We start from the raw sequence: 9,751 nt of genomic DNA, 5'->3' as shown, positions 1-9,751 counted from the left end.
TGATATATTAGAGTAGTTAGTTGATTTGGTTTCCACTAACTCTAAGTCTTCCATTAATAAAGTTGACTAGGACTTGAGGATTGAAATCAATTGTGCCTATTTGACTTATCCTCGATGTAGGGTTAACTAAGTAGGATTAACTCTTCATAATTATCATGTGTTTGTTGTCAATGGCTAGGATAGGTAACCGTAGCTCTCAATCCTTGCCAAGAGGTTTTTTATTGCATTTGAATTCCCCTTTTTCTTGATTAATTGCCTTTGAATTTGATTGCTTTTGATATTTAGTTATTGTTTTCTCATTTACTTTCTTACTATTTACATTTCTTGTCTCTTGCCACCAACCCCCATTTTCCATAGCCAATAATTGAGCACCTAAATTGTAACTCCTAAGGAAGACGACCTGGGATTTAAAAACTCCCAGTTTATTTTGTATTGATTATGACATCTTTAGATTAAAATTTCATTTGGAATTAATTGTTGATTTAGACTATACTTGCAACGAAGAAATTCTATTTTTGAGAAATTCTAAGTTAACAATAAATTCTTACATTAGTGGCCAAGGGGATAGACGAGATGTTTGCTAACCTGAAGGTTCAAGTCCGAATCCTTGCCCCTGAGGCCGATCTATCCTTGTTTAGTCAGGATAACATTGTGGTAGATGGAAAGATTGCCTCGGCCCCTAAAGACGACGAGGAGGAGCCTTTGTCCAACCCGAAGTCTGCGGGTGCTCAAGTCAGCCAAGCTTCTCAGGCTCCCGAGGTCCTTCATGAAGTTGTTAATACTGAGCTCCCTCCTTCATCCCCTAGTGCCATCCCGGCCGTTCCGATTTTCGAGTATGACCTAACCCCTTCTATTCGAGGCAATGATGCTGTGACTGAGGACAACCTCAACCCTTTGTTAGGTCCTTTTTTGTAGTTCTATTTTTAATTTTGTATGGCCCGGCTTGTGGGTCTTTGTTGAACAATTTATCTTTGTAATAGCTAGTAGTTTTTTAGACAAACTTACTTTTGCTTTTAAGTTGTTTTTCAAACAACTTTAGAATATAAAGAACCTTTATTCATTTTGATAGTGATATTAGGTCTTTGTTTTTTCTATGGGCTCTTGGCTGTCATGGCTCTTTCGTTGGTGATTGTATCTTGAAAACTTTTAATGCTTGTTTCTCGCTAAGTTTAATCGTTTTCTTTGTATAAATTCCTCTTTTTGTCAAGTTCTGACTTTGTGTAATCGGACTTCTTTAAATTACTTTTACATTTCATTTTTGTTTCACCTCGATTCTAAGGTTGGTTTTTATGAGTTGTTTATATAACTTCTTACATTAACTTGTACCTCATCGCTTTATCTTGCTGACCATCTTAGGTCGGACAATGATTTTTGCGATTTTTTGAGCTTAAGTTAATGCATTTTTATAGGAAATTTTTTGGATAAGAAAAAGAATTTTATTGAAAAATCCCTTCACATAGGTTTGTTGCTAAGGGTTTTGTCTACCCTTAGCCCTTGTTTTGGTGTCTCATTAAAACCCCCTTCAGAAAAAATCTTTTTTAAGAAAAAAATCTTAAGGTTGGGAAAAGGAGTACAGCAGGGAACAAGGTATGTTACCTAATTATAATATTTCTTTAGGTTACAGACGTGCCATGACGTTGGGAACTCTTTTCCTTGGAGGTCGAACACTTTGTAGTAATCTTTTCCTAAGATTTTGACAATCTTATAAGGTCCTTTCTAGTTTGACGCTAGCTTTTCTTTGCCCAACTTTTGAACTCCGTTGTCATTTCCAATCAGTATGAGGTTTTTGTGGCGAAGCTTCTTTTGATCACCTTTTGATTATACCTTAGGACCACCCTTTGCTTTAGTGCTTCCTCTTTCATTTGAGCTTGCTCTTAAACTTCTAGGAGGTGGTCGAGCTCTTCTTTTTCTGCTTGGGTATTGGCTCCTTCAATATAGAATATAACCCTAGGTGACTCTTCAGCAATTTCTATGGGGATTATGGCTTCTATTCCATAAACAAGTTGGAAAGGTGACTGATGGGTGGAAAATGATCCAACACAAAACTCACCGGCAAGTGTACCAGGTCGCATCAAGTAGTAATAACTCACTTAGAGTGAGGTCGATCCCACAGGGATTGATGGATCAAGCAACTTTAGTGGGTGATTAGTCTAGTCAAACTAACATTGGTGAATTGGGTGAAATTGAGCAACAGAATGTAAATCGCAGTGAAAGTAGAGTTCAGAAAGTAAATTAGACAGAAACTTAAAGTGCAAGAAAGTAAAAGAGCTTAAACTTAAATTGCAAGAAAAGTAAATTGCAGAAACTTAAAGTGCAAGAAATATAAATTGCTTGAATTTAAATTGCTGAAAAAATTAAATTGCTTGAAGAATAAAGGATTTGGGAACTGGGATTCAAAATAAAACTGGAATTGTAAAGTGTAGAGAAGTAAGAGATGAAGTAGATTTGCAGAAATTCTAAAGCAGAAATAAAAATTTTAGAAGAATTGAAAATCAGAAGTGAAAACTTGCTTCAGATTGAAACTTAAAGAAACAATTGAGATCAGATCTTTAATTCTTAAATTCAGAAAGCAGAAAAACAATGGAACTCTAAGAGGAAGAACTCCAAAGAATTCTTCAATCAAAGTTCACAAACCCAGAATCAGAAAGCAAAGGTTGTAGAAGAAAAAAATGAAAACAGGAAACAATCTCAGATCCGATCTTAATTCTCTAGAATTTAAAAAGGAAAATTAAAAGAGAGCTCTCTATTCCATTCCCACTGCTCTCTAGTAGAGCCAGCCTGCTTTTTGAAATGAAACTAATGCCTTTATATAGGCTTTACAAAATTAAAATGAAATTAAAATTAAAAATAAATTACAATTAAATGAAATTCCTAATCTAGCTTGTTCTTGTGTCTTTGAGTGATTATGTGGGTTTTGCTTGCTTTGGATTTGAAGAGAGATGGATCCGGTTGACCTTGGTTCAATTGGTTTGGAGCATGAGTCAAGGTTACTTGGTTCAAGTTGGTTTGGTGTGAGAAACTGATAGATGTGTAATAGGATTTGTAATGAATTTGTATAATGGGAAGAAAGTATACTGAATTAGTGTGTATTACTAGTGAATAGTATGAATGAAAAGGAGTACGAACACAAACGTTTCCCTGCTTCGAGTGAGGGTTATACTCCAGAGCCAACTCTCTAATGGCCAAATGATAATTCTCTACTCTCTCTTGATGCTACTTTTACCCTATATCAATCATTCTCATACTCAAATGTAACTAACTTTGCCAGGTAGGCATTCTAGAAGCAATTTGTTACATCACATAATCTTGGTGCCAAGTTGGGCGTTTCTTTCTTCTAGGACCCAATATCTCTGGCCCATTACTCTCTTCTTTTTCATCTTCAATTGGTTCTTCTTCAGCTGGGCCTTGTTGGTTTGGATTTGGGTTCGCATCAATTATCCCCCTCTCCATTATGACCTTGTCCTCAAGGTCCACATCTGGAAACTCCCTGCTAAGTTCAACCATATCTACCCATGTGGTCTCATGGCGAGGAACTCCTTCCCAATCAACAAGGAGTTCAGTTCGAGGTCCTGTTGGAGTGGAGACAACACGACTTGCTATGATGGCGGCTGGACGTGGCTGTAGGGAAGACGGTAATTCAGCTGCAGATGGCACTAACACTGGTGGAGGACCGTGGAAGGGTTTTAGCACTGACACATGGAAGACCGGATGAAGGGCACACGACTCCGGCAACTCCAACCGGTAAGTCACCTTCCCTACCTTTTGAATGACTTTGTAGGGACCATAATATCTCTTCCGCAGTTTATTACGTGGCTCCAAGGTTAGGGAGCACTGCCTATAGGGTTTAATCTTGAGTAAAACCCAATCCCTAAGGTTAAATTCCATGTCCCTTCTATGTGAATCAGCTTGCTTCTTCATTTTATCTTGAGCCTTTTGAATAAAGTAAGTCAGAACTTCCCTCACCTTTAACATCTCATCCACCTCTATAACACTCATAGTACCTGAGGGTACCCAGGGAGTACATTCATGGGAAATCCAAATAAAGCTTCATGTGGAGTCATGTTAATAGTAGAATGGTAGGAGCCATTATAACAGAACTCTGCCTATGATAAATAGGAGGTCCACTGTTTCGGATAGGTGTGTGTGAATACGCGTAGGTATTGCTCAAGTGTTCGATTAAGCACCTCTGTTTGGCCATTACTCTGAGGGTGATATGCAGAGCTATAAAGTAACTTAGTCCCACTTAGTTCAAACAAACTCTTCCAAAACCGACTCAAGAAAATCGGGTCTCGATCCGAAACAATAGAAACAGGAAAGCCATGTAACTGTACTACTAAAGTAATGAATACTTGTGCCACATCCTTGGCTGTAAACCCAGGTTTTAGAGCACTGAAATGACCCACTTTGCTGAAACGGTCCACCACGACTAAGATCCCTGTAAACACAGCCGACTTAGGAAGTTGCACAATAAAATCCATGGAAATATCGGCCCATGGTCTAACCGGAATTGGTAATGGCTGTAGCAAACCTTGGAACTTGGCAGGAATGTACTTAGTGACTTGGCACTCTTGACAATGCTCAACAAACCTGTAGACTTGGCTTCGCATTCCAGGCCAAAAAAATGACTCCCCAAGGGCCTTGTAAGTCTTGAGAATTCCCCCGTGACCGCCCCTAAGTGACGAGTGAAACTCTTGCAACAATAATTCCCTCAATCCTTTGAAATCGGGAACCCAAACTCGCCCTTGATACATCAAAAGACCCTCCTTGGCTGTATAATCTGGCCCCAATTCCCCTGTTTTCAACTTATCATGGAGGCGCAGCATGGCTGGATCAGTCTGATTTCCTTCCAATAAATCCTCCATCAGTGTGAGATGGATTGAAGTGAAAGCCCTGAATTCATGAGTCATAGTTGTCTCTGGATGCCTGGATAGTGCGTCTGCCACCTGGTTTTGTTTTCCCGGTCGGTATTCTATGTCAAAATCATATCCAATAATTTGTGCAAATAAAATTGTTGTTCAGGGGTCAACACCACCTGTGTCAGCAGCTCTTTTAAACCCTGATGATCAGTTTTTACGGTGAATTTTCTGCCAAGTAGATAATGACGCCATTTGGCAACCGCCTGAGTAATGGCATATAACTCTTGAATATAGGCAGAAGACATAGCCAACTTCGAATTTAGTTTCTTGCTAAAGTAGGCTAAAGGGTGCCCATTCTGGGATAGGACAGCACCTATCCCGGTGTTAGATGTATCGGTCTCAACAATAAACCTCTGAGAAAAATCCGGAAGGGATAGCACAGGTGTGTGAGTCATGGCTGTCTTCAATTTGTCAAATGTTATGTCCGCTTCAGCACCCCAATAAAAATTATTTTTCTTCAGCAATTCAGTGAGTGGATGAGCTAGCTGGGCATAGCCCAAAACAAATTTCCGATAATAGCCTGTTAACCCAAGGAAACCCCTCAATTGCTTAAGAGGAGTTGGCTTCGGCCAAGCTTGTATTGCCTCAATTTTAGAAGGGTCAACTTTGATTCCCATAGAGCATACAACATGTCCCAAATAATCAACCTGATTTTGACCAAAAGAACATTTAGAAGCTTTAGCATATAAATCATGAGTACGTAGGACAGCAAGAGTAGTTTTGAGATGCTCCAAATGATCCGCCCATGTGCGGCTGTAGATGAGAATGTCATCAAAGAAAACTGCGATGAATTTTCGTAGATAAGGTTGAAAAATCCGATTCATGGTAGCTTGGAATGTAGAAGGGGCATTAGTAAGGCCGAATGGCATTACCACAAACTCATAGTGACCCAAATGAGTTCGAAAGGCTGTCATGTGCATTGAATTTTCATTCATTCTGATTTAGTGGTTGCCCGACCGCAGATCAATCTTAGAAAAATATTCGGCACCAAAGAGTTCATCAAGTATCTCTTCTATAGTTGGTATAGGAAATTTGTCCTTAACCATAACTGCGTTGAGAGCCCTATAATCAACGCAAAAGCGCCATCCACCATCCTTCTTTCTTACCAAAAGCACCGAGCTAGGGAATGCACTATGGCTTTCTCTAATCACACCGGTTTCAAGCATCTCCGCAATTAAACGCTCCATCTCCTCTTTCTAAAATTGAGGATATTTGTAGGGTCATACCTTAACCGGCTGGGCACCCGGTATGAGCTCAATTTTGTGGTCAATCTCCCTAGTGGGAGGGAGCCGTGTAGGTTCCTCAAAAACTTGTTGGAATTCTTCCAAAAGCTACTGAATATCTACCGGGACTGTTGGTTTGCTGTTGGTCTCTCCCTCAATCATTCTCAGGTGATAGAATGTAGTAATGACCTCATTTGTCACTAATTTCTGCAGCATTCTACTACTGAGCCCTTCTGATTGCAATAGCCTTTCCCCTTGTAACTTCACTTTCAAATCATGCACTACAAACTCCATAGTCAACAACCCATAATGAGTAGTGACTTAACCAAGACCCATAAGCCATTGGACACCTAGAACCAAATCTGCACCTTGCAAGTCCAACACATACGTGCTGATGTTAAACTTGTAGCCTTGGAGAATCAAGGCAATTTTCTCACACTGTGCCTGACAGCCAATACTATCTCCATTTCCCACTAGTACTTGTAAAGGAGTCACATCACGCATAGGAATTGCAAGTCTCTGAGCCACACTGGTTTTAACAAAATTATGGGTACTGCCCCCATTAATCAACACCATTAGGGGCTGGCCATTATATGTTCCCTTCAACCTGAAGGTAGTAGGCTGGTACTGCCCCACCATAGCGTTGAAGCTAATCTCAGGTTGCACCGGTTCAATAATTACCGGTTGTTCTGGTCCTTCAGTAATTACCTCCTCTGCTGGTGGTTCCCTCAACAGTTCCTGCATTGCATCCTCTCCAATTAACAGATGCAGTGTGGTTTTGCAGCGATGAGAAGGTGACCATTTATCCTCACAATAATAGCATAATCCTTTAGACCTCTTTAGCTTAACCTCCTCTGCTGATAAGTGTTTGTAAGGGGTGTTTGGGATGTGCTTAGGTTGTGTTTGGGGTGTGGTTGGGCTGGGTGCTTCTAGGGTTGTTGTAGGGTTGTGTGTGTGTTTTGTTGTTGGGATTCGGTTAGGTGGTGGAGTTGGGGTACTGAAGTATGTGGTGGTGTTTCGATTGTTAGGGTTTGTGTATGGTTTTAGGCTTTTAATTGACTGTGTAGGGTTCGCATCATGCTTTTGTTCATGCAATTTGGCTAAGGCTACTGCGGTATCATACTCTTGAGGTTTAGCTATCATCAACTCGTATTTGAGATACTCCTGCAAGCCAGCAATAAACAAGGATACCAACCAATCCTCACTCAACCCAGTCACTTGGGTTGATAATTCCTCAAACTGGGTGTGATATTCTGCCACAGAATCAGTTTGTTTTAGCTCCTTAAGAGCTGCTTTTGGGTCATAGAAATAATTCTGGCCAAAACGGATTAACAATGCATTCAAGAATAAGTCACAAGTATGTCGAATATCATTTTTTACTAACCAATGATACTAGGAATAGGCAGGACCAGTTAAATGAAAAGAAAGCATCCTGATTCTCATATCCTCAGGCACACTAAACCATTCAAAATATTCTTGTACCTTGAAAACACACTCCTCAACCCTTTCACCATCAAAAATATGTAGTTCAACATGCATACCTCTATTTCCCGAGTGGAAGTAATTAGAATGATGATGTTGCTGCTTGTTGTTGTTCTCAACGTCAGAATCAGAGTCCTCTTCTCTAATTATTTTCTTTTTCTTCTTGGAATCTGCTAACATTCCTTTGATTTCTTTCAGGAATTCCTCCATGGAATGCAAGCGATCATTAGTGTCAGAGACATTGCTGTTAATCTCAATCTGACCCCGCTGTAAGGCTGCACTTTCCGGTTGGGATCGTCGGAGTTCATTGGTATCCACCATCTCTCAACGAGAGCACCAATGATAGATGTGTAATAGGATTTGTAATGAATTTGTATAATGGGAAGAAAGTATACTGAATTAGTGTGTATTACTAGTGAATAGTATGAATGAAAAGGAGTACGAACACAAATGTTTTCCTGCTTCGAGTGAGGGTTATACTCTAGAGCCAACTCTTTAATGGCCAAATGATAATTCTCTACTCTTTCTTGATGCTACTTTTACCCTATATCAATCATTCTCATACTCAAATGTAACTAACTTTGCCAGGTAGGCATTCTAGAAGCAATTTATTACATCACATAATCTTGGTGCCAAGTTGGGCGTTTCTTTCTTCTAGGACTCAATATCTCTGGTCCATTACTCTCTTCTTTTTCATCTTCAATTGGTTCCTTTTCAGCTGGGCTTTGTTGGTTTGGATTTGGGTTCGTATCAGAAACCTTCCAGGGGAGCGCTCGGTTAACTAAGGCAACGCAGCGCTATCAACCTTGCCCCAGACTTCGAACCAAGCCTTTCTTCATAGCGCTCAGTTAATTATTTTAACGTAGCACTACAAACCTTGGGTGGGACTCCCCCTTCAAACTATGGTGGCTTCAATTGTTAGCAATTTCCTTATGAAGTAGCGCTTCTCTTGGTTCCATGTGCAAGGTTCCACTCTTGGTGGCTCCCTTTAGTGTGCTGCTCCTTGTTTTTTTTTTTTTTTTTGAATGAGGCACAATAAAATTAACTAAGTGAGCGTAACGCTCACTTTTTGAGCGCTGATGCCTTGTTAATTTGGCATCCCTCTTCGAGCCTTGGTGAGCGCTGCTTCCTTGATGCCTTTTTCCTTGTGAAGCATAGCGCTCGGTTAAGAGAAACAACGCAGCGCCCTTTTGCTTGGATTTGAGGCTCCCACTTTCTTTTATTAACGCCTTTAGCTTAAATGCATGCATGCTTTTATTTGTTTAGTAATGCCATTTGCTTATTCATTAGCATTAGTAATTAATTGATTTATGTATGCATGCTTGCATTTACTTTAATTAATAAAGCCAATGCATTTACTTTAATTAATAATGCATTACGTGCATGCTTGCATTGGCCTTAGTTAATAATGCTAATGCGTCCATGCATTACATAAACAATTAAATGCATGCATACATAAACATTTATGCATGATAAGGTTTCATGATCATGGGCCACGTTTTTAAAGACGTAGCCTAAGGTTCTAAAGTGTGCCTTAATTTCAAAATGTGTTCAAAATTTTTCTTTTCTTCTTTTTAGCTTATTTTGTGTCATTTTGCTTCTTTTTTCATTTATTTCATACAAAATTTATAAAATCAAAAGATCAAAAAAATATATCATTTAAGCACAAAAATATTCAATATTTAAGCACAAATCATCAATTTCTTGTATGAAAAAGTATAGAAAAACATGACATGTCATCACAACACCAAACTTAAACCTTGCTTGTCCCCAAGCAAGAAAAGAATCATGCAATAAAGATTGACAATCCAAGGTAAGAAGAATAGCAACTCAATGTTCTTGGTTAGCTAGTTTTCTATGCATGCTACAATCACAAAATAAGTGTAAATGATTGATACTTCTATCTAACTCATTTTATGAAATCTTTTCCTTATGTTTCTTCCTTGAAACAAGCTTTTGATTTTTTTATTAGCTTCTCCTTTTGGGTGTTTTACCCCATGAGTTGTAACAAAGCTACGACTTTTAAATGCTTTGTTTTCAAGTATTACCTCTTGATACATAAGCACCACAAACATTTAATTAGAGGACTTCTTTAAGCTCATTTGCTTCTTTTCTTAACTCTCTAATCAT

This window comes from Arachis stenosperma, chromosome 7, assembly GCF_014773155.1.
Source record: "Arachis stenosperma cultivar V10309 chromosome 7, arast.V10309.gnm1.PFL2, whole genome shotgun sequence".
Lineage (NCBI taxonomy): Eukaryota > Viridiplantae > Streptophyta > Magnoliopsida > Fabales > Fabaceae > Arachis > Arachis stenosperma.
The sequence above is the reverse complement of the archived record's forward strand: the minus strand, read 5'-3'. Positions refer to the sequence as shown.